Source organism: Anoplophora glabripennis, unplaced genomic scaffold, assembly GCF_000390285.2.
Source record: "Anoplophora glabripennis isolate ALB-LARVAE unplaced genomic scaffold, Agla_2.0 scaffold161, whole genome shotgun sequence".
NCBI lineage: Eukaryota > Metazoa > Arthropoda > Insecta > Coleoptera > Cerambycidae > Anoplophora > Anoplophora glabripennis.
Window position 1 is genome coordinate 943,430 of NW_019416284.1, and position 23,284 is coordinate 966,713.

General features: G+C 30.3%; 1 non-coding gene across 1 annotated transcript; it reads right to left on the minus strand.

Moving 5' to 3' along the window:
• Positions 1-6,886: 6,886 nt before the first annotated feature.
• On the minus strand, positions 6,887-6,958 carry Trnah-gug. The gene has a single exon. It is a non-coding gene; the product is annotated as a tRNA-His (tRNA).
• Positions 6,959-23,284: the final 16,326 nt, after the last annotated feature.

Here is a 23,284-nt window from a genome sequence, read left to right on the forward strand (position 1 = left end):
CAGTAAATAAATTTTTTATAGCTTTCAAAACGAAATATACATTTATGATGACCACAGTTGTATTTAAAATTAGGTTCTGACGTTTTATTTTACTGCCATAGTACAGTCACAATTGTAAAAGGTAGTATGTATAAGAAATACTAAATAAATGGAAAATAATTTGATTTAAATTTAATGAATGAGTATGTACAACGTGCTCTAAAAATTTCAAGAATTTTTTGTAAGTATTGCTTACTAAGTGAAAACTCGATTAAAAAGAAATGTTCAATTCTTGAGCGAGGTAAATTAAAAAATAAAGCTTTGAAATGAATAATGTTTGAAATGCCCATCAGCGTCCATAAAATAATGTTGAATGTTCAGTTATTGTTAAGGAATATGTCCATAAATGTAATATCTAATGTAAATATATTTTGATCTCCTTGTAGATTATATAAGAAAGAAGGATTTAGGAATAGAACATGTTGCGAATGCCAATCTTCTACTCAAAGATAGACAGTAGTCGGAGCTGGGATATATGAGGTTAAGGTTAAAAATTGGAGACTTCCAGACAGAAAATATGACTACTGTACACTGTGCAACGAACTTATTAAAAAGAGACGTAAAAAAAGCAAATAATTTTTATTTACTTCGACAGTCACCCAGTACTAAAGCAATTTTCTCCTGAAGAACTAATGCTAGTCGGTATGTTATCCAGATCTCGAGAAAAAACAGGTTAAAGTCTCAAAAATAATGGTTAGAACCAGAAACCTCTGGACAAAGTCAAGCAAGTTATGAAGTTACTAAAAGACCTATCGAAGTATTAGACATACTGAATCTAAGTTGTCGATTGATAAGGAATACAGTAAAACTTCTTAATTGGAATTACTGACTCAAGACTGTGGAAACATCTGAGTAAGTGTGACCATTTTAAAGGTGCCATTATCTGTGATGAACAGAAAAACCGGATGCTAGAAATTATAAGGAGAAGCGTCATTTAAAATGTTGAGCTTAACTGGAAGTCTAATTTTTCTCTAAGATCATGGAAGTTCACAATAAACCTACAGATGAATGTTGTAGTTAAAAAATACGTAACTACTAATTTCAAGTGTTCTGTATCTTCTTCATTAGGCCAACAAAAAAAATTAATCACATTTCAGTACATTTTTTTATTTAAATTAACTCTATTGTCAAACATTGAGGGATGCATTTTTAAAAAAGGAAATGTGTTTCTGTAAATGATAGGAATACCGATCAACTTCGATATCAAGTCAGGCAAATTGTTCTTCAACAATTTAGTGGTGAATTAAATATCTTTCAAAAAACATTGATCATGAAGACAAATGGGCAAAACACCTGGGAATATCAGCATTACAATGTTACCCCTTTTTAAATTATATTGAATTTTACAATTCATGTTTATGAAGTAATACTCGCCAATTTTATATTTCCGGGCAGTGACGATTTTGGTACGAAATATATTCAACTTTTATAATTCTCACAAGTTAAAATACTCATAAATGTATTTTTAGCCTCTTCATACGGTCAATTTCGAACTCAATCTATTGAACCTCTGTCCAGGAAGCGTATACTTATCGTTGGTAATTTATAGCGAAACTAATGGAAAAATCAATCAGTATAAATTATCTCGCCAGCGGTGGCGTTGAAAAGTAACAATAAGAAATGCGTCGAGGATTATGTCATACAATTAATGAGGCGAACGATAAGCCCACAAAGCGATATGCCTATAAATCGATGTGAACTAAATTTCGAAACGTTAAATAACTTATAATAGCATTCAGAAACGTATGTAAATTATATTGTATGCAAAATTGACCAAGTGGAACAATCCGAGCTTGAAAGAGCAGGTGACCGCTACTAGCTTTGAAAATATTAAAAATTAATGACCACCGGATTCCATTGTTTAATAAAATATTGTGATTTCAAGTTATTACTTGTAATATGTCTTTGTGTGAGATTAATATTTTATATTTGTACCGGCTGGAAGTAACGGGGTTTCTCAAGTGGAATAGGGTCGTTTCCATAAGTAAACTTCTACAGATATCTTGAATTTTAACCACGAAAATGCAGGAATAGAAGAAATAGAGTAAATAAAAATAATAACACTTTTTTAAATTCCAACCGTTTTTGAGATAAGGTTTATATTAGAAAAATGTCTCAGAATATCTTCTCAACAAGTTAAGTTATGGAAAAGAAATTTTGTTTATACAGTATATGAATAAAATGGCATTCAATGTGAAAAAATGAAGTTGTGAAGACACCCCATTAGAAAATATATAGTTATTTCACCATAAAGGAGATATTATTTATCAGTCGAGGACGATTTTGCGCCCAAGCGGAGCGAGGGCTGGCAATAGAGTCCGAGACAAAGTTATACTAACTGCTGCGTGGTGTATCACATTTTATCTGTTCCCACAGTTCTTTATGGTTCATGAAATAAAGATTAGGTTTTATTTTATGACATTTCTTAATCAATTCATTTTGACATTATTCGAAACCTTGCAAAGTCGCCTTGGTTGTTTGGATTTTGTCGTTTCTAAGGTGTTTATAAACAAATCTATATAAAAGTTGTAATTTTGCTGGTTTTGAATTATTATTTTTAAATGAATTAATAGAAAGAAGGTGCTGCCTGCGAATTTTTATTGCCCGAGAAGTCGAAAGTGCGCTACGGACAAGCATATAGAAATCTCAAAGAATGGTGCCAGAACAAAAATACTGGTGTTTCTGAAATATCACTGCTAGCATATTTCGAGTTTGTGGAGTGAATACTCAATAATTAAGTCGACTATTTGCATAGAGGAGAACGTGGATATACCAAAATACCGAGCTGAGCACATTTTTGAAACGTAAGAATGGTGGCTATACAGCTAAAATGTCAAACGTTTTTACAAGAGAAAAAGTGAACGATTTTCTCGTTCAGACATTCGATAACAAATATTTGTCAATTAAGGTAGTGACGGTCTTAGGCATTGCAGGAGCATGCCATTCTGATGAGTTATGCAAACTTACTTTGGACAACGTCAATTTAAAAAATTTCGATGACATTATTGTAGTTACAATTCCAGATTCTAAAAATGGTATGTCACGTACGTTTACAATAACTTCTCGTCTAGGTTCTGTTTCAAAATTAGATTGGATATTAAAATTTCACGCTTTTTTATGCGCTATCAAGCAGGTAGATATTGCAACTAACGAGTAGGCAAGAATACCCTTTCTATGATTCCTAATAAGATTGCACAGTTTTTGAAACTAGAACATCCTGAAACATATACAGGCCATTCATTCCGAAGAACATCGGCAACGTTACTGGCTAATACAAGAGTTGATGTCTTAGCAATCAAGAGACATGGTGGGTGGAAATCAGCCACAATTGCAGAAAGTTATGTTGCTGACAGTTTAAGTAACAAAAATGAAATAGCCAACAGGATTCTTTACAGTGACATTTCAACTCCAAGTTCTAGTAGTACGTCGCATCGTGCTGTTTTAATGCATCGGTCAGATAATATTGAGCCTCCGGTGACTGAAATGGAGCGGTCAAATCATTTTAAGAAATATGTGACAATTAGTAAACGCGAGGGGAATAATTATCCAGATTTTATAAATGTTACAAAATGTAGTGTTCATCAAATATTTATTTGTTCATAAAATACTATAATTTTAATATTTAAGTTATAATTTTTGATTTTAGTTATATTTGTGAAGTGATTTTATTTAGTGTATTTTGTTTTATGTATTTGTTATGTGATACAGTATATGATTTTTATAATGTGTAATGATTAAATATTCGTTTGGGCGCCTTTTGTTGTGTAGAATATAATTTGTGTTGAAATCAAATTTTTTTATTGGATGTTGGTTCTCATGATAGACTAAGCAATTACAATGACAAATTTGAACGAATTGTACTTTCTTATCTTGGTTTTGCTAATCTCTCCTCCGGCAGCTTTACCTTGCATGAATAACATGAACAGTGCAGTTAGATAGGAATGTTTAGTTATCAATGCTACACTGTCCCTAAAAAAAAAACTCTTATTCAAATTACCAGCATAAGTTCTTACCTCAGAGAAGCGGTTCAATGTTATTTAAATTTCCCATTACTATTTATTTGAGTAAGAAGCACTGAATGAAAGCAAACATTTTAACTGTTTTCACAATATGACATTTATTAATTATTCATCCTTAAATTCCGAACAATATTTTTAAGAAACACAGAAACTAGATTTGTTATGGACTTTTACATGACTTAATAACTGATAAATTTCTTAACTCTACCTAACATGATTTAGAAAATGTTTGGTTAACCAATTAATACTGTTTTAAATGTTTTACGAAACAAACTCACTTATATTAAGAACACAGAAACTAAACTAATCCTTATACTATGAAATGTTCAAAAATATCATTTTAATTTTTATCCACTGACATTGTCTACGGTTTGAAATGAAGTTTTCAATTTCACAAAATGTTTTTACTTCGAATTCGCAACACTTTAATTTATGTTTTGGAGAATATGCTTAGGCAACTGGACTTACGTTTCCATAATCTCTGCATTGGAATGTTCAATCGTCACTCTAACCTCACTTTTAGTCGTGGTTTGACAGCTGTACTCGTCTCTTGAAGATGGTTTTTGTGTGTGAATTGGTTGTTCCCTCGTTTTCTACGATGTTATTTGGGGAGCTACGGGATAACATGCACCCCTCACCTGTGTCTGGGACCAACTTGTTTCTCTTCCAACTTGTTTACTTCCCAACGATGCTCTGTTGTTTTCCGTTACAAGGTAAATTTTCTGATTTGTCCTTTTGTTATTGGTCACTTGTATCCATGATATTGTTTTCTAACTGCGCACTTTCTCCAACATATTGTGATGTAATTTTATTTTAATTAAATTACGGCGTAATTTATATTTTGTAACTGCGTAGTAAATTTTTAACATCTTAAAACTTGTTTACAAGAATTTTTATATGACATTCTGCATGACAATTTTTTATAATAAACTTCTAGCCTATGTGTTTTTCTGATCCTATAATATTCGAATTTTCTTTTGTACTAATTTATTTAACGTTTATTTAATTGTAAAATTGTTAAATTGGCCCTTCTTGTGGTATTTTTCTTTTACTTTCATGCTTCCACTTCAATCCTAAACTTTATTTTCTTAACATGCTTCTCGTTTAAAATGTATTAGTTAAATTTTGAATGATACTATTTTAATTTTGATATGAAATAACTATGAAATGAGATTTTTATTTTTCTTTAAAAGTAATTTATGTCTTTCTTATAGTCTACATTATAATTTCATGAATTTTTCTCTGCTATTACTCGGTGTCGTGTCTTGAGATACAGTGTGTTCATTTCAATACTTACCTCCCATTGTCTATAGCAACTTCCACTTACCTCCTTAAAAACAATGTATTAATAGTGTATTTACTATAGTGGGAACAGATAAATAATGTTTTGTATTTGTCATTATTTTGAATGCAAATGGTCTCCTGAATTTTTGCATAGCTTTTACAATTTTGGTAATGTGGCAATTTATAAAGGTGACATGTTTAGATAAATTCAGAATTATACAGGGTGTTAGATAATTATTACACCTCAGAAGTGGAGTTTTTTCCTCGTCCACAATTGAGAACTTCTTAATTGAATATTTACGACCGTGTTTCTGAGATACAGGGTGTTGATGTTTTCAATCAGCAAATTCATCAGAGTACAATAATATTTAAGAGAATCTGAAATATATACAAAGACGTAATTAAATGTGTATTGGGGCGCAGGGACGCCGTTTTGAAAATATTTTGGAAAATTATTTAAATAAATTCTACATTAATTTATCTAAACGTATTATCTTTATAAATTGTTAATTTATATCAAAACGATAGAAGGTGTACAAAAAAGTCTAGTGGTCATTTTCGTTTGAAAAATTAGAAAAAAAGAATACTACGCCACTGATTTGATCTAAACCATTTCTTTTTTTTTAAACAACATTCTGAATCTGAAAAACGGAGGAGTTTAAAAATAAAGTTATATAGCAATCTCATTACTTTTACTAATTAGAGAGATAGATTTCTGAATGTTCGTGGTTAAAATTGGGAACATTCTTTATGTAAAATGTTGTACAGGATGTACTTAAATTAGGAAACATAAATGCTACCAGATAATCCCGAGAGTCATATAGAGAATCATTAGAGCAAAATTACTTAATTTTTCTGTTACAGTGTTTAAGTTTTTTTAAATAAAAAAGTAAAAAGGTTTGAATAATCTTCCCAGAATGACTATTTTGGAAAGTTTTGATTCCATTTTATTAGAAAAATATTTTATAATTATTATTTTTTGGTTTAAAGCAAAATTATCACAAAGTTCAATAAATCGAAAACATTTCTAAAACTATTTGTATCGCAAAAAGTGTACGAGTTTTTTAAATGCGATGAGAAAAAACTATAAATATATTTTTTTAAATTTTTATCTTTAAATTCCCAATTCCGCAACGCAACTTTTGTATTTCTTACGATGGATAATTTGGAATCTCTACGGTGTTTCAATGAACTATCAGGTATGCCAAAAATAAAACTAACTGTACTTGATTACAGCTGAAGAAAAACTATTTTCCTTAATGAATAAAATTTCAACATTCTTCTGAAAAATATGTACCTACCTATAGTAAATATTTACAATCGAAGGCAAATAGGAAAGACCCTGACGTACCAAACGCTGCTGCTTTAAAAAAAAACGGAAAAAGGAGAAACTGTTTGTTTTAAACTTATTCAATTTGTTCTATGTTTTAGCTACTTTCTTTTGTATACAATTTTTGTACCAAACAAATAAGTTGCACCTGTTCAAAGTTCGGCCAACAAAGAAGGAATCAAATAATCTTTCTCTTTCCTAAAAAAAAGTCTCATGCCGTGACCAGGATTCGAACCTGGGTTACTACGGCCACAACGTAGGGTCCTAACCACTAGACGATCACGGCTAGATGAGACGATAAATACTATTTTATCGTAAATAATAATTTAACATTAAACTTTCACTTTGATCTAGTTTAGAACGCCAGCACAACTTAATTATTTGCACCATGTGGACAGCACAAGATACTCGGTAAAGACCGTGGTTCAATAGAAGCGAGTAAAGCGTTTCAAGTTTGGCTTCTGTAACTTAAAATTACTCCTCGCCATTTTAATAAAAATTTAGAACAATACTCTTATTTAGCCGGATAACGCTCTGTGAACACGTTATAGTCCCAAAAACGAAAATATAAGCGCGGAAGAAGTTACAGTACAGCGTTTTAAGCGTTTTTGACTTAAGTCGTATAAAATTATTCCCTTTTAACTAAAATTTAAAATAATGCGCCTATTTATCTCGCTGACACTTTGTGAATACACTTAGTCCAAGCATTCTGTGACGGCCTAATGTTAAATTTGCATAAATTATTATCTGGAAAAAAATATGACCGTATAGGAAATTAAATTTTAAATTGAGTTTAAACTCGATCCAAAATAACGAACATGGCCAAAAAAATCGAACCGATCGAAAAATTTTAAATAAGAAAGTTGTAGGTTTTAAAAAGATCTATCTACTGATTTTTTGTAAGTATCGATTGCTTTCTTACTTTTCGAGATATATCGAAAAACCGTTAAAAATCTTCTCGTTTCTCTTCTTCTATAACTCGTTTACATTTATGTTCCTATACTTGCTATTTACTGCAAGAATAGCCCGCCAAGCCAAAAAGGTACGTTTTTGAAAAATTTAAAAATATTTTTTTTCCGAGATTCTTTGAAAAAAGGCGCTCTCGAAAATTGGCTTGATCTTCTCAGCAGATGATCCCATAGTAACGATTTTCGATGTATTTTCTTCTTAAAGAGTTGTATTATCATGCTGTTATAAAATTTTAACGATTTTTAAGGATAAAAAATGACTGAACAAATCACATCTTTTTGGGTATGTTTTTTTAAAATGACTATTTCAGTTTTTATTCTATGAAAATGACTGTTAAAGAAAGAAGTTGCTGACATTATTTCAGTAATTTAAAAAACAAAAATGTTTTTCTATGACCTTCTAGAGCCGACATAACTTTTTTATTTTAAAAAAAAATCTAGAGGACGCAATTAACATTTTACATACATTTTACGCTCGATGGAGATTGATATTGAGTACCTACTTAAATTTTCAAGAAGGAAATAATAGGATATGTTCCATCGATTTTTTGTATTAGTAGCGCATACTTGCTCCGGAAACTAATGACGTGCATTCTAAATGGCTCTCACATGCAAAATCTTTTATGTTTCGGCTTCTGGACCACGCACAGAAATCCCTTTGTACTTAATCTGGGGTTGCTTGACGAGATAAACACGAATGTTGTAGTTTTCGCTTTAGAAGCAAAATAGTTCCGGAAATATTTGACTTTTTTTAAATTTTTTAATTAATTATTGAAACAGTGAAATAATGAATGAAGCAAAAAATTAAAGTATTACACGAAAAATACTGTTGTAATGTTGTAATAATAAATAATTATTAAAATGATAAAAGTAAAAAAAATGTACATTATATTACATTTCCAAAACTTTTTGCATAAGTTGTATACCTATATCTAAAATTATTATAAATATTGTTTACCTCATAGAATTTGACTAAAATAAGTCTTTTTTCTTTAAAGCGAATCCGAATCCTGTGTTTTAGTACTTTCATAAAGAAATGCCTATGAGGTAAAAATATGTGATTAAAATTAACAAATGTCTTATTTCAGTTAGGTACTCACCTTACATATTTGTTAGTCAGTAGATTTAGTTTGGAAACTCTTAATATTTCACAAATCACCCTACAAAAGTATTTTCCATTTTTGAGGGTATTTAGAAGATGACCTATCCTTATTTTTGTTACAGATTTAACTTTGTGAAGTAGATCTTCCAGAATCCAATGGTGGTTGTTCTTTATAATTCAAAAGCGATTAAAGAGACTGTGGAGATGGAAATAAGGTAATGTATTGTATTTTATTGTACAACAAATATAGTAAAGTTAGTTAGATTAAGTTAAAGATCTGCAAAATCTCAACTTAATCTTTATTATTTAAAGAGTTTCGCAAAAAGCTTCTGAGGCAGGTCGATTTCTGTTCTTAATCTTTTATGACGTCCTTAAATAAAAATTTCATGTTCCTTATCCATTTTATAAATAGACAGATATACAGGGTGTCCAATAGGACAAACGTCTCCAGTGGGTTTTACGATGAATATTAAAGATTAGATCAAATCAAATTTTGTAGAAGAATTCTTGATTTTGGAAATACAAGATGAAATTTCAAAAAATTAAAATAATTTTTAGGCGCATCTCGGAAACACTAATTTTTCATGGAGTGTACTAACGCGGACCCCCATTATCATATAAAATATATAAAAACTATTGTAAATAATATTATTATTTCTGTTTTACACAATGGCGCAAAATGGTTTTATTTTTTTCAACTTTAATATCTTTGTATATCTAATCAAAACATGTTTATACAAATCTTCAATTGAACTATTTAATTATTATTATGTAATTTCCATCTGAGAGTATATTGTGGACGTTTGGCAGATATTTTTATATTTATTCTGCGGGTACATATTTCATACAAACTTCAAAACCGCAAACATTTTTTTAATTTTATTACTTTGCAAACTCGAGTAATAAAAATCACAATTTTTTGACTAGTCAAACTGAAACACAATACGCATCAATTATTTTAAAGAATCTCTAATATTGTATTATATCGTTACTTATTTTATTATATTATTTTTCCTAACGACAAAACAAACTCGGCCTACAACCAGTTATCTTCTTACTATCGATTTCAGAAGACCCGAATTAGCATACGTTATACTATCCAAGTCTAAGAATAGTATATATAGATGTTTAAAAGGAAATAATAGATAATCTGATGTTCATATTTTAGATTATAAATGTCCTTTTTTATACGTGAATAAATCCCACACACGAAAATCTCGAAAAAATTTAAGAATTGAGGAAACTCAACTTGAAGAGACTGACATGTTGAATAATTTCAGTGCGCACAGCAAATATAAATACCGGTTAGGGGCTTAATTTTCAGTTTCAGAGTTTCTTCAGGTGACCAACATAACCTTTAAAGCGTCAAAAAAAGGCTAAACCGACGATCTGGCTACCGAAATTGTCCAATCATACAGTTGATTAGACATAAAGTGTCCCAAGCAAATCACATTGTTACAAATTCCAAAAATAGAAACCGGCTGAGACAAAAGTAACTTCAATTTTGATAGCGCAGCGGTGACAAATATTTTCAGTTATATATAATTTTTAGTTTCCCTGATCCTGATCCCTGATTAATTAAATAAAATTGTAATCCCAGTTTTGGATTCCTCTTTCAATTTTAACATGAACTTTAAAAAATATACAGGGTATCCCTGAAAAGGATGGACGACGCTTGACCATAGGTTCCTTGGATGAAACTAAGACTATTTATCCTAATTTACCTATACAGGGTGATTCAAAACTTAACCAAAAAACAAATTTTTTAGATGTACAGGGGACTCTTACAGACTCGTTCAGGGAAAAAATCAAAAAGGGCAGTTCGAAAATAATTTAAAAATGCATTTCTGCACGGCACTGGAAACGGGTCCACTGTAAAACCTGATCTCGCATAATGCGAGCGACAGTGTCATAAAAACGGACAAAAACTTGAAAGAATTTCGTAAGGAAAGAAATAAATAGAATTTTATAGCACCTATTTTATATATCAGCTAACTCAACTGCTTTTGCCGCTATTGTCATTAATAATTAATAAAATTAATTTTTGGTTTAAATAATAAAATAATTTTACATACCTGTGCAAACACATTTTGGTCTGTCTTGCTCAGTTTCTACGAACTAACACAAATATTGTCTTGCTTCACCATAAATTAAAACGATATCAATCAACTCCGAGTTGCTATACATGCAAGCCATTTTTGACACTAACTACTAAAAAACTTTTGTAAACACTATCGCAATGACGATTTCAGTATTCGGACTACAGTTGTCCAGCTATGTAATGGTTGAAAGTACTCCAACTTCAATATGTTTTTCTCGGAAACTATAAGATTATTTTTTTACGATATTGACTCCATTTCTCATGCCGCGTCTATTCCCAAAATTTTTCGGGTAAGTTGTAAATCACCATGTATACAAAAGTACACGCCTACTGAGATATAGCCTTTTAATTATAGAACAGATGACCTAGTTTTTTTCAAATAATTTGAAAACTGGTTTTCTTAGAAACTTCAAGTCTGGTACACATATTTTTTTTTATATAAGGACAATGTAAATATAGAATTTGGTGAGAATATATGTATACAGAATGTTTCCTTTCTAGTCCCTGTGCGCCACTGGCTATCCCGTAACTTTTTTGTGTGTACGCCAGTGACGACAAAATTTATATTTTTAAAAATAAGCACTATTTTAGAAGATTGTTTGCAAAATTTTGATATCGTTTACGGATTTCGAGTAAAATTGGTATGTTTTACACATTAAGTAATATAAAATCATAAAATATAATAATTAAATATTAGACCAGGCGGTATCTGTTTTAAAAAGGGTATACTTGGGTAAAACGCATATGATCGAAGATTTTTGCTTTAACGGCTTCTAAATATCATCTGAAATGATAATTTTTCTATGCAAATAAAAAAAACGCGGGCTTAATTGTTATTGCAAAAAAGTATAAAAAATAGCAAAAAATTCAAATTTTAATGGATTTCTCGTCGACAACTTAGCAACTATTCATTTTAGACAAAAATGGAAGAAGAAAAAAAGTTTTGTAATTAAGATAGAGTTAGTTGCAATTCGAAAAAATAATTATTGTTATTGCAAAAATCGGAAAAATCATTTAAAAAATTGTAAAAATTGCTAGTTGAATACTTGAATAATACCTAGGATCTTCATACTTTTCCCAATTAAACTTCTTAGTGCATAGAAACACCACACCAAATTTGATAAAATTCGGTTCGATAGTTTTTACATAATAATTGTCTATTTTTTTTTTAATTTAAAAATTTTCAAAATCAAATTTCTAAAAATCTAAAGCTTTTGAATACTTGAAAATTTCACCACAAAAAGAAGAGCTCTCGAGCTTTAAAATGGTTTTTGAAAAATTCAAATCGGACGATTAAATAAGCCGTGGTGATTGTTTAAATATTTTCGCAATTTTCACGCTTATAAACAATTGCAATAATTTAATGTTTTTTTCAATTTTTTTTTCGGAAAGACGAAAACGAAGCAAGATATGAAAGTAAAGAGACAAAAAATTTGTATTTTTAATCGCATAATTAGAAAAACATATGACACCTAAGAAAAAGCAGAGACATCTCATATGTTTACTTATTAATATCAACAGGAGTCCCCGGACGCCGCTGGAATAGATAAAATAAATCAAATTACATCAGAAGACGTCTACCATTTTTATAAACAAACATACCAAATTTCAAAAAAAAAATCGGAATTAGGGTTCTCCAGATATTAGTAAAAACCTTGTATTTTCTCTAAATTTTAACATGTATTTCCGAAACGAAGCATTTTCGGACATAGGTTTATAGGAACTTTCTCTCTCATTTTTGGTCAAGTAAACTCCCCCTGAATTTTTTCGCAATATTAATGGAACACCTGTATGTATTATCACCAAATTCTTTATTTACATTGCCCTTCTATAAAAAATTGTCTGTACCAAATTTGAAGTTTCTAAGAAAAACAGTTTTCAAATTATTTGAAAAAAACTAGGTTATCTATTCTGTAATTTAGAAGGCTATATTTCAGTAGACGTACACCTTTGTAGGAATATTTAGCTAAATAGTGTTATTTTCATCCAAGGAACCTGTGGCCAAGCGTTGTCCATTCTTTTCAGGGACACCCTATATATTTTTTCTCTTCTGAACAATTTACATATTAGCTTTTTCATCCTTCTTACACCAGGATCTACAAATCGTTTTGAACGGTTGGAAAAAGTTTTTTTAATATGAATTAAAAAAAATCTAAAACCGGTTAATTTATCTATAACTGTATTTTATGTTTATGTAAAACTTCGTGTAACATTTTGTCATCCGTTGTTCCGTTGTCATCCGGCACGTAAATGAAAAATAAAAACATACTGTAGGTTAACCCAGGATGTAAACACATTTGTAACTTGAAATTCCGCATGTAAATTATTTCCTGAAAAACGATTCTTCGTTGCGCTAGAGCTATATAAATACCTGCAAACACACGTTCTGCAGTAATCGAGAAAAATTCTCTATATTTTATTCCCAGTAATGATTGCATTCGTCACAGCTGGCAATTTTATATGGAAAGAATATGGATGCGAGTTTACAAGTGATCGATTTTTAAACACTTATGTGTCGTTCGTTACCTATTTTTATGGCAATAGCAGGTTCAGTTTAATATACGATACAAACTGCAACAACAGGTAGTACAAATTTAGCGAAATAACATCGCACGTGTAGTAGCTAGCTGCGTATGTAATTATACGCTGCGTTAGTAGATAACGCCGAGTCAGGCTTTGTGTCCAGGACAATTTATGCATGTTTTTCAGTAAGTTTATTTTAATTAAGTGAAAATTACATGCTCAATTTCGAATAAATAAGGAACTATCTGTGCTTACATTGTTTTACAACCCTACTATTGTTACAATGGTATTTAAGCCCATAGAGGATTAAAATAGCATACTGTTCCCTTACCGGGCTATCTTAGCTATTGTGACATTTTTGCTATCAACGAAATAAGCGTTTAATTGTTCCGTGTTTGTACTTTCGACCAAGACGCTTACATTTTTGCTCTTAGACATTTATTATTCTAAATCAACCGACTGTTTAATACAGCTTGCACACCGAGCTCACTGCGGTAAACGTTCTATCTAAATTCTACACTCGTGGGGAACACACACAACGATTTTCAGGCTTATCAAACTGAGAGGGTTATCTTAGGACATCGAATTTGCAAGTACGCAGAAAAAATATACGACTGTCTTTAATTGAAAAATTTCTTTTGATTCTATTGTTAAAAATGTATTCCTTTCAATTATTCTAATAATGAATGTCCGGAAATTACGGGCAGTAAATCAAAGGAATAATAATTCTTAAAAATAGTAGGTGCAGGTTCATATCTTTTTGAAATCTCAGCCCAACCAACAAGTATGTATATACAGCGTGTCCCGTTCATGTTTCAAAAAAGTTCCTCATGGTAAAATAAGGGGTAGTTCATGTAAAGTTTTTTTCTTAGACGCCCTGTTTTCGAGATACAGTGTGTTGAAGTTGTTACTTTCCAAATGGTTTTCCTTAATTATCTTTAAATCGGCTAAAGATAAAAATGTCAAAATTTGTACACGAGTAAACATCGGCTGTGCGATTTCTTTCTGAAAGGCAATGTCGCCGATACAGGTACTTGAAGGGGTACAATCGAAGAAAAAATATGTTAAAAGTTAAAATTTATTACATTTCTAAACGTTTCTGTAAACTCTAAAGAATAGTACAAAAAAGGTATACTTGTCGAAATTCGGTAGCATGTAACATTTTCGAGAAAAATGAAGTTGCATTTTTTTTGCTCACATAAAGCGGCACAAGTACATTTAATTAACAAAATATTAAATTGAAAGAGGACCTTACCATTGAATGAGCTGAAGACATTTAGCTACCAACAGTATTTGCATTTAAGACTATAATTTTAATTTCTTACGTATCACATGAAACAGTTAAATTGTAAAACATTTTATTAACTAAAAAAAAAACAAATAAATCTGCAAACTCGAATACTACAGTAGATACTGAAATTGTCCCCCATTTGCTATGCAGTTTCATTTTTCTGGAAAAGGGTACATGCTACCGAATATTTCGACAAGTATACCTTTTTTTTGTAGTCCATTTGGAAAGTAACAACTTCAACACACTGTATCTCGAAAACAGTGCGTCTAAGAAAAAAACTTTACATGATCTACCTCTATTAGTTTTCCATGAGGAACTTGCACGCAAGTTTTTTTGAAACATAAATGGAAAACCCTGTATAGTGCAACAATAAACAGTGCATTTGTTAATGAAATTAGAAATAGAACTAGAAAGTTGTTCACAACTTTTTCATTTACAGTTTCTCATAAAAAAAAAGCTTAATAATAAAAGTTAACAAAAAGGCTCTTGTTCCATATGGATTACAATAACTTGGAAGCAATTAAAAATTTTAAACAAAACAGAATTTAAATATTAAAGAAAATGGCGTTTTATACAATTTTCCATTCAAATTCTTGCGAACTATTGATATTTTAATTTATAGAAATTAATAATAATTTCAACAATTTTAAGTTTTATGTACAGGGCGATTTACTCTTATTTTGATCCCCCCCATTAACATTTTTGTTTTTAGTGTTATAAAAAAATATGAAATACAATGGATTCACGATTTTTTATGAAGTTTTCGAAAATGATAGTAGAAAAACAAATGAAGTCCAAACAAAATGGCCGCGGATGTTAACTTTGTTAATTTAAATGGTACACCGCCTATTATTAGAGATAGGTCCAATAAACCCTATATGACTGCTCGGCAGGGAACGTTCTCTCCAAATATGTAAAAATATACAGGGTGTTATACTTAAATTAACAAAGTTAACATCCGCGGCCATTCTGTTTGGACTTCATTTGTTTTTATACTATCATTTTCGAAAACTTCATATAAAATCATGCAACTTTTGTATTTCACGTTTTTTTATAGTTCTAAAAACAAAAAAGTTAATGGGAGGGTCAAAATAGAGAGAATCATCCTGTATATTCTACATCCAGGTGCACCAGATCATTTTTAATTACATTGATTGATTTTTGAAAATTGTAAAATTTAAAAATATTAATAATCCTTTAGTAGAATTTGATCATGATCTCTATAAGAATTTTGTCTCAGAAACCATAAACAACCACAACAAAACCTTAGACCTTTTTGTAATATCCTTTGATAATCATGAATATGTGTAATATTTTGAAAAATTAGCGAAAATTTTTTTTGCTAGTAAGGACTCTTTAAGGTATCAATCAAGTTTATATAATTTTTTTTCGTAAGTACAGTCATAAATAGGGCAAAAATGCGAAATTTGAAGAATTTGCTGTACTGGAAAGAACTTGTAAAATATTATTTAAAAAGTAGGACTTTTTGGTTATGTAACTGGATACATTTGTATTATTTGTATAATTCATGTAATGTCCTAGTAAAAAAACTTTCAGCATTTAGTGAAATTATTTACTTGTAATTTATAACAAATGCAATGAAATTATTTGAATAAAATTTTACACATATTCAAAATTATGTAAAAATTAAACCTTAACAAATTTTCTCGAAAAAAGGGAGTCAGTAACCATAAAACTCGACTTCAAATAAATTTTTATTGAATAATAATACAGGATGTCCCGGTATTTGATACAAAACACATACATACATAATAATACATATAATTACATATATATAATACATATAATTTATTTATACATATATTTTTTTATTACATACATATAATCTTTTTACATACAGCCCCTCGTTAACAAGTTAACAAGGCCCTCAAAAGTGAAAATTAAAAAGTTATTTTTATTTAGTCTGTAAACTTCAATATGATGCAAATTTAGTGATCGACGGACTATGCCCAATGGTTAACAACCCAGAATTTTTGCATAGATTACGATCGCAATCTGCATGTATCAAAAATAAGTTCCCTGAAGAATTTGCTTTGCCAACTATAATACCCTCTTGGTTCAACTCGGTAAAATTAACAGTTTAGAAAATTTGTGATTTTAAGTCGCAGTGCACATCGAGCGGCGCCTCCGCCATTTTTTGTTTTTAATTTTTAATTGGACATAATTACTATGTTAGAAACGGACATATTTTTAAAATGAGGGCCTAGAATATCTTACTGTCTGCTAATGTAATTTTCACTAACAAAATTTGACAAATACACTTTACACATAACACAAAATAGAAAAACAAAACAAGAATAAATTAAACTAAGATAAAAAATAATTTAAAAGAAAGAAAACTATCAACATACATTTTCAATATGGGCACTTTCCACCTTCACACATTTCCTAAGTCTACGAATGTTATTTGTTTATACACAAAAAAGCATTTCTGGGGTATATCTAATATTATCACAATGGAAATTCTTTGTAGCAATTCATCCCTTGTCTACTACTGGGGTTGCGTACACTAAACTTCCCGACGGAAGAAATCCATCGGGTTAAAGCCTGGAGAACGTGGTGGCCATGAAATTGGGCCTCCTCTCCCAATTCATTTATTATTAAACACAATGGATAAATAATTTCGTATATCAATATTGAAAAAGTTTCTTCGTGTGTCTAATCGAACATTGTCTAGTAGTAGCTACAAATTATTGTGCAAAAACTCCAAATATCGATGTCCATTCAGACGTTCCTAAAAAACATATGGGCCTATTAAATTATTATTAATAATATAATAATAATATTAATAATATAATAAATGCAAAAAGACTAACTTTTACAAAACAAAAACTGATTGGTTATGATATTGTAGTTAGAATCTAATAATAATTCATAATAATTCATTTTGTTAACCAAATCTTAATCAGGATGCAAAATACTGGACTTTCAAGTTATTGTATTAGCTGCATTTTCGTCTGCCAAACAGCCAAATCACTCCTGAATTTGGAAACTCAGGTTTATATAGGGATTTACTAAATATGGGTTGTTCTAGAGTATCTTTATAATCGCTGTTATATCGGAGTGTAACTAAACAGTTTTAATTCAAATACGTATAGTCATAAGCGAGTAAAATTGTCTAAATGCTCAGTACTAAATGAAAATATACTCAGTGGATTTACTGGTTTTGCAATGTCTAGAATAATTGTCTACAGCGTACACACATTTAACAAGGAGACATTTTACTTCGCTGGATGTGTGGTAGTGCTTTAACATCTAGTTGGGATCGAAAAAATTACCTGATTCTCATGAATTCCATCTTCAAAGTACCAATAGTAATTATTATTATTACGACTCGATAATATTGTCCATGAACTTTATTCTTGGTGTAAACATTTATCAAAAAAGCAATAAGTTCCTTAACGCTGCAATAATTTTATATTTTTTTACTTATTTATTTATTTTATTCAACTCATATGATGATTGGTTATTGAGATATCTTGAGATATCACGAGAGTCTTTTCATAACAAAACACATGGCACCTGTTTAGCGAATATTGTTAATTATTACTTTTGCAGTGACTGTGACATATGCTAAAAAGTAATGTATTTAAAATTATTCAGAACGTTAATAAATCTTTACGACTATGTTAAAGAATTGATGGAATAACAGTACCCTTTATTAATATTAAATATTCATAGGTCCCGCTGTGTTGTAGCCTTCACAAGAATGCGTTAAATTCAAAATATTCGTGAGAAGTTTTGATAAATATATTGTATTAATTATACTTGATTTTAACAGATTTTTATAAATATAAAAATATATTTGACGTCGAATATTTTCTTCCCCTGCACGTATGAATGGACTATTTTCAATTAAAGCATATGTTCCTTTTGTTTTTTTTCTGGAAAAAACATCGTTCACAGTTATAAGACGAAAAAACATGGTAACATGCTGTATTGTTTACCAACTACTTGGAATTATTAGACGCTTTTTTAAACGACGTTAGCATATACTTGATTGTGTTCGTGATAATTGCTTTGTCCTATTTTTATTTAATGTCTTGCATAGATGTGAATATTTTCTAGATTTTCCCATCTTGCAAATGCATTTTTTTGTTCGACGTAAAATAAAATAAAGTATTTCACATCTTCAACAGAAGTCAACCTGTCTGCGGAAATTTTTGTATTTTTATCAGTTTTTTAAATTGTGAGAAAATTTTGAAATTAATATACCGGTTATTTAAATACTTGCATATCTAAAATTATTTAAGTTTTTACATAGAGAGTTTAATTATTGAATGGCCTTATTTTTGTTTTGTTACTTACTGCCTAAAGTTGTTTGTGGCATAGTTTTTGTTATTTTCTCTGTTTATTTCAGTATTTACTTATTTTTTTTTTTTGATAAGCCTTATACAGATTTTAGTTTCGAAAAACCTACGAGGTGTTTCGCTTTCAACGTTTTATTTTTAACACTTCAGGTAGTGATAACTTTGTTAGTTTAAATGAAACACCCTAGGTATCTGTGTTAGGTGACAAAGGCTTCGGTTTCTTCTCATACAGGCATTAAAAGTTGATACTTTTTAAATATTAAAGAACCTTAAAAGTCAGCTAGCTATTTGGCTATTTCTAGGCATTGATTGGTTACTAACTAAGGTACTGACAGTGATACAGTTCTGTATATCTCATTATATCCGTGGAACTTATTTCCCTCTAAATAAGTAAGGTATATAAATTTAATTAATACGTTTAAATTTCAACCATGAACACACACTGTCCACACAGAGTCGACGTTTGATCCCCCTTAATGGTGAATCCACCAATTCTCATGGACTTCTCTGACATGCGTTCTAGTACAGTCATTGAAGCTTTTCTCCTCCGAATTCTTTGAAACTGAACCGATCGACTTGAAATTTGGCAGATAGTTAGAGAAAAGGTCAATAGTGACATAGCGCCGATTGACACTTCCACCCTGTTGGGGGTTGACACCCCTTCTCGGGGTGGATTTTTTTTTTTAAATAACGATGGAAATCGATAGAAAAACAAATTTTGAGCAAAAAATATTCGAAGAATTTTTTCAAGAAGCAATAGTTTTTTAGTTATTCACGATTTAAAACTTTTTCAAAGTATTTTTCGAATAACTCAAAAACTGCGCATTTTATTAAAAAAGTGCAATGAACAAAAATGTAGCTTATAAATAAACAAAGAAAATCGTCTTTTAAAAAGTGTTGTACGTCCTATACAAAGCGAAATATGGTTAGTGAAAGGGGACTTGTTTTGGGGGGAATACTCGAATCGATGTATTCAACGTCAAATAACGGAAAAAGGATTAAATTTTACGTAAGTTTTTTGTAGTACTCAAAATGACCTTCAAAATTAGCACTTATAAAAGTTAATTAGAGCAAAATTGAATGGGTTATCGTCAAAAACAGATGGGTTGCTCATATTTTTTAAGGAAAAATGAGCAGTAAACGCAGTACCATTTCCATCAGAATTAAAATTAATCGTAGACACTTTACAATTAGTTTTGTTTTAGTGTTTTTCATACGATCCTGCAGTTAGACCGGTTTAGAATGCGTATTTTTTTTTAATAATGTACGGTAAAAGTTGAAAACGTATTTTTCATTATTCAAAAAAAAAATGCCTTATTTATATAATAACTCTGAAACTATGAAAGATACGTAAAAAATGATAAACGACCTGTCTCGAGCCCTTCAATCATTTCCCGTTAAAAAACGAACGACTTAAAAGTTTTACATGCAAACGATCTTACAGCTCTTGAAATTATCTTTAAAATGCTTTTTTGTAGGATACTATAGCTTCAAAATTAACCAATGACATTTTTTATCATCTTTTTTTAAATAATTGCACCGTTAAAGCATTCCAAGCTTTTAAAAAGTAGTTTTTATCATTTTTGTCAATTGGTTGTTGGTTTTTCGGGGTTGAAAGGAAAAAATCCTTTTATTAGCTATAAGATAACTTTTATTTTAAATAATTGCACGATTTAACCATTCCAAATCTTTAGAAACTAATTTTTTATCATATTTTTTTTGCACAGGGGTAGTTTGTAAGGGTTAAATAAAGGGTCGAAAAGATCAAATATATCATAAAATATGTTCAAGAACATGGAACATCATTTAATCTTTGTGCTTTAACAAGATTTTTATCAATAAATTGCTTAAAACTTAATTTTTTCAATTTTTTCACTTACGGGTAGTTTTTACCACTAAAAAACAAAAAGCGTCAATCGGGCTTATGTCACTTATGAACTTGAGCCTAAGATGAGCCTTATGCTAAATTTTCATGAAAATCAATTTCAAAGAATTCGGAGGTTACAGCTGATTTTCAGCTTCAGTGACTGTACTATTCTGAAATCTAGCCTCTACGGATTGAATCGACTTGTTTCGTCGCGGAATCTGGCTGTTATTTTAATTTATGTAAGGCAACTCGGTCTCGACTTCCAGTTCGAATATTGTGACATTTTTGCAAAAAATTTGAAGCTGGTATTTTCTGTCTTAAGGCAGCTGAAGAGCTTTGTGGCTCTGTAGACAGTATTGGTGGAGTATTCGAAACATGGGCGATAATTTCGATTCGAAACATAGTGAAATTCCCAGTTTCTGGTTTACGAGGATAGTCGGCTAGATCCTCTTTAATATCGGTAACTACTGGATTTTCCGCACTTATAAACTCCGCAAACGGATTTGCAGTTCAGATAATTGCAATAATTTGTCTTGGTTGGTGCGCAAATTTTGGAACATTTGTTAAATTTTGTTTTTGATGAAAATATTAATTGGTATTTACTGATTGCATTTGATCATAGTAGGAATTAATAACAAAAATAGAAGCAATTGTAGAGTTGAGTTGAACAATAAGGCTTTAAATTCAGAAGTTTGAACGTTTGAATTCAAAACATGATACAGCACATATCTCACAGCATGAGGCTTACACAGACCATGCAACAGCCAGCCAAATTCCATGAATAGTTCAAGCGACACTAAAGATCGCCCAAATTCGAAAACGCTAGAATATCGGCACCTGTCGCATAGCAGACCTTGACGGAGCCACATCGATATGTATCAAAGGTCGAAGTCATCAGTACTCAGTACGCTTATAAGCTTTCATGCTAATTGCATTGTACTCATCTAGCTCTATATACAGGGCGGGCCATTAGTGTGAGAAAGTAAAATAACTCCCTTGTTATTTATAATACAGAAAAACAGTTTATATAAAAGTTGTACAGAGCCAAAAAACCTAAAGGACAAAATTAATTTCAAGTACACAGAGCGATGAGTCAAAACGAGACACGCTAAAGATTACATTTTTTAAATGGAACACCCTGTATATTTTTAAACATATGGATTTCCGAGAAAATTCTATATATGGCAATATAAACAGTTTATCATTTTAGTGCGGGGTTGCCAAGTTATATAGAAAATTCTTCGAATTTTGGAAAAAACATGACCTTGAAGAAGTTGTATTAACTTTCAGCTACTAATACTTGGAACAAAATAATTAGACAGAGTTACAGGCAAATTTTAGACAAAGGCTCCTATATTAGCTAATATCAATATTTTATACAGGGCATTTTTTATAATACGATCATTTTTAGAAAGTTTAAACTTGATTTTCTAAAATTTTTCAAATGGAACACCTTTGTAATATAAGGACCCTGTATAACGTCTATTTTTATTTTTTAGTATAAAGACATATCTAATATAACATATAATGTAACATCAGCATTCCTGTCGCATCATCTTATTCCAGAAATGCTGATGCATATAATTTATTCCTATTTAAAGCCGCTAGATCTTATGTACGACACAGTATAGTTTTTGCTTCATGTTTGTCAACTTACGTTGGTGCTAATAAAAAGTTATAAACATCCAGACCTATAATTTTATTGGCGCAGTCGGTAGGATTCGAACCTACGCTCCCAAGAAACAAATTTTCAGAAAGCTCATTTCCCCCAGGATCCAATATAGTCCTGAATAATGTCGAAAATAATAAACTCCCTTTCATCCAAATTCAAAACCCACCTATTCGACTCCTTTTAGATACAGGATGTGGAAAAAATANACATATCTAATATAACATATAATGTAACATCAGCATTCCTGTCGCATCATCTTATTCCAGAAATGCTGATGCATATAATTTATTCCTATTTAAAGCCGCTAGATCTTATGTACGACACAGTATAGTTTTTGCTTCATGTTTGTCAACTTACGTTGGTGCTAATAAAAAGTTATAAACATCCAGACCTATAATTTTATTCCTTGTATTTTATTATTCTATTTTATTCACATATCGGTCTAATTTCAACTTTTATTAAGGATGTTCTATATCTAAAATTGTTAGTTTTGAAGATATAGCTACATTTCTGAAAAAACTTAATTTTTATTATTTTATAGAATACCACAAATAAATATTAAATAATAAAATTAACTCAAAATGAAATGATAAATTATGAACTGATAAGTTAACACAATGTGACAGTTTTTTCCAGTCATTTCGTGCGACCGAAAATAAAAAATTGGGTTTTTTCAGAAATGTAAAAACTAACAACTTTATTTAGCTGTAGAACATACTTAATAAAAATTGAAGTGGACTGATATGTGAATAAAATA